Source organism: Hyposmocoma kahamanoa, unplaced genomic scaffold, assembly GCF_003589595.1.
Source record: "Hyposmocoma kahamanoa isolate Upper Pololo Valley unplaced genomic scaffold, ASM358959v1 210, whole genome shotgun sequence".
In the NCBI taxonomy this organism is placed as follows: Eukaryota; Metazoa; Arthropoda; class Insecta; order Lepidoptera; family Cosmopterigidae; genus Hyposmocoma; species Hyposmocoma kahamanoa.
The window spans coordinates 10717865-10721659 of record NW_020653731.1 but is presented as its reverse complement, the minus strand read 5'-3'; positions in this window follow the sequence as shown (position 1 = coordinate 10721659).

Here is a 3795-nt window from a genome sequence, read left to right as displayed (position 1 = left end):
CTTTCACACGATGGTAAGCCTTACAGCATCAGCCATGGATACGATATGAAGAAGTACACAACAAAATAATAAAACTGTGCAGTCATGAGGTGTTCGAGATTTAGTTGAGCACACAAACGCACGCACGCACGCACGCACGCACGCACGCACGCACGTACGCATGCACATACACACGCACGTACGCACGTATACACATCTTCACACATTGCTTCGTTCAGTACATACTCACATCGATTTTCAAATTATTAAGGGTGAACCATAACGCTGCCAATATTTTCGGCACTCCAAAAAGTAGCTTCAACACCATCTGAAATTTATTTATTAAGGATATTCCTCATACATTACACACTAAGGTTACGAATGCAGTGCTTCTACACCTAAGAAGCATCACAGCAAGAGTTGCCTCTTTGTCTCATTATAAATTTATAATAATTCGTTGTATATTATTTAATGTTATACCCTTTTAAGACTAGGAATTGAAACATTTTTACGATCTAGATCGCGTTAATTTGTTTTTTCAAATTAATGTTTCGGTTCCTTTACAGGTCCCATCACTGGGTCCCATGGTCAGTCCGCAGTGACTATGAGACCTGTAAGAGACTCGAAACGTTGGCCGTACATTGCCTTGTTTGAAAAAACAAATATGAGTGATTTACATCTAAAAAATTAGTTTCATTTTTTATGTGTAACAATCGTAGAAACCTCAGAACCCTTTTAATATTTTTACTCGAAAAATATTATAAGCAAACCAGGATGTCAATGGCTGTAAGAATAAAATGTTCAATTTGTTATGACTTTCTTTGACGTCGGCTGCTTGGTATAGTCCGCTAGCTGGCGGCGGACTGACAGAATGTCTCTCTTTATCTCATCTCAATAAAAATCAAACAAAATCTAAAACAAAAGACTAAAGAAAATAGACATTCGTTCAGTCCGCCGCCTGCTGGCCGACTATACCAAGCAGGCAGCGTCAAAGAAGATCATAACACTAATAAAAGTGTAATTTAAATAATCTTTATTTATCTAAGTGATATCCCCAGATATATAATCCCCAGAAGCTGTTTAATAATCTTCAGTGTAAAGTTTTCGTTTCACTGTAGTATTAAATCCAGAAAGTGGCAAATTTTGAACATTAACTGGGATCCTGTTATGCGTCGAAGATAATATATACGTTCTTACTTCCTAATGACTTGAATCCATATATTGTTTTAAAGGATATCATAAAGTATGACGAATATATACATATATATATTACTTATCAAAGAATCAGATAAGGGCTTCCCTTTTTGACATGTATCGACAATAGTCTTATATCGTTTAGATATAAAATCTACTTTCCTTCGGGATGATATTAACATTACTTTCAAATGCTTTATAGATATGTAAATGTAATAAAATATAACTATGTGCGATATGTATACTAGATCTACAAGAAAATACAATGAACTACAGAAATAATTATAAAAATATTGGTCATACGACTCTATTGGTATGACCCAAACTAAATTAAGTATCAGAAAGATGTATTTTAGAAAATAAACAATTATAAAATGTGTAATTGATACAAAGTTAAGGAAGTAAGTTTCGTTTTTCGAAAGTTTAGAAAATTCCGAAATATTACATAAGAAATCATATATGCTATGGTCTTTGTAACAACACAAGGTAATTGCATTTACAATATATTCAAGTAAGAGTGTGAACCATGTTAAGTTAAAATATGATGCAGGGAAAATGATTACGGGAGCCAAAATTATTACATTATAAATACAAGTTATCATAATAGACAAATTCCGTAAACGTCGATGAAGGCTTTTGCTAAACATTGTTGTAAATCCGAAATAAAGCCCAGATATTAATTGCGAAATGAAAAAAAAATAAATGAAATTGTCTTAGGTATATTATTTGTTTTTCTTGAACGTCTAGAGCCTACTGTTATCTGTATTAACCCGCTCGTTTTGACATCCATATCGTTTAACACATTATCAGAATTAATTAAAGACCTTTGCTCTACAATGATACAATTAATTAGCTTACACAAGTTGGGTATTAGGAAAAAAACTAAATAAATCTTTGGTAACAAATCGTGAATTTAGAACAGTGTGCGTGAAATAACATGCACAGCGTTAACCAGTACGTTTTCTAACTGCCATATATTTTTTTGTTTCAATTCCTAAAAACACGCACAACCACTGTTCTCAATCGTCTAGTCTAATAAGATGGAATAGCGACGTCCCAACACTGAAACACCTTTTTATAACCATAGAAAAGCCATTACTTAAATGCTGGTACTTATGAATGATGGCATATAAAAGGTAATCGATGAAAGTGATTGTTTCTTGATTTTATCATTTCTTAAGCAAAAGAATTTCTAGAAAATGTAAGCTTCAAAATTATTCAAGATTAATAGTCACTACAAATACTAACCTTGTACTGAAGCCACTCGTTTTGGTATCCATGTCGTTTAACAAATTATCAGAGTAAATTAAAGACCGTGGCTAACAGAATTTGAGTATTAGGAAAAATAAGGAAATGAAAATATTATCTTTGTTAAAATAAAATCGTGAATTTAGAATAGTGTAGGTAAATTACATGCACAGCCGTAACGCTATACGTCTTGAAACTATATATGTATTTTTATTTTGTTTCAATTCCTTAAGATGCTCCAGCGCACCCCAGTCACTAAGGCTTTAGGTAAGATGGAATAACGACGTTACAAAACGGAAACGCATTTTTGTAGTCATTGAATAGTCATTACTTAAAAACTGGTACTTACCGAATGAACAGCATTTAATGGAAGTGATTGTTTCTTGTTTTATCATTGGTTATTCATAGGAATTCCTAGAAAATCCTAGCTTCTAAATCATTCGAGCGTGATGGAAATTGACGTCACTTCTAATGTTAGCCTCTTACTGAATATATGGATAAACGACTTTTGTTAGTCGATTTAAAAAACATGAAACATGTCTGATAACACAGAACATTGTTACTTGATATTGTTAAGTTTACGGAGTTTAACCAAATACTTAGCTTGTATCAAATATTTCAAAATAAACTTATAAACGAGAAAATTGTAAGCAAAATATTTTTTTCCTTTTTTTGATAGTTCAGAAACAGTCATTACAATATGAATTAATACAGAAAAAATTGAACTATGCTATAGACAACGAGTATCGAATATTACACTTAAATATTAATAAAATGGGCTAAAAGGGCTTACATATATAGAATATAAAATAAACGCATTTTTTAACCATAAGCAAAAGCCATGTCTATTACGTACTTGTCTCTACTGAAAATAAAGAATTAATAAGTACAATTTGATAAAGTTAATATTTTAAGCCTTATTTCTAGATCATTATTCGTTGCAGCACTGATTAAAATGTTGTGGAATTATCTGCTCACGCCAAAAATAAAATATGTAAAGTAGTCGATTTAATACTATGTATCATAAGTCGGTGGTAAACATTGACATAAAATTGACCATATTCGACATGTTCACTTAGCAAATTCACAAAAACCTTTAACGAAATGTAATGGAAAGTTTGCAATTAATTCGATAAATATTAACAAAGACAAAGATAGTCATTGACTTACAATTATATAGTATTTGTTTTAATAACGAAAAGAAATACTTAACGTATTTATTTTGAAATAAAATACACATGGAAAATATATAAACACATTTAATATAAAATATATGTAAGTAATAAAATTACAATTAAATAAATATTTTTATAGTAAGCAGTTATATAATACCTACTAAATATTACATAGCAACAGTCGACATATATACGCGGT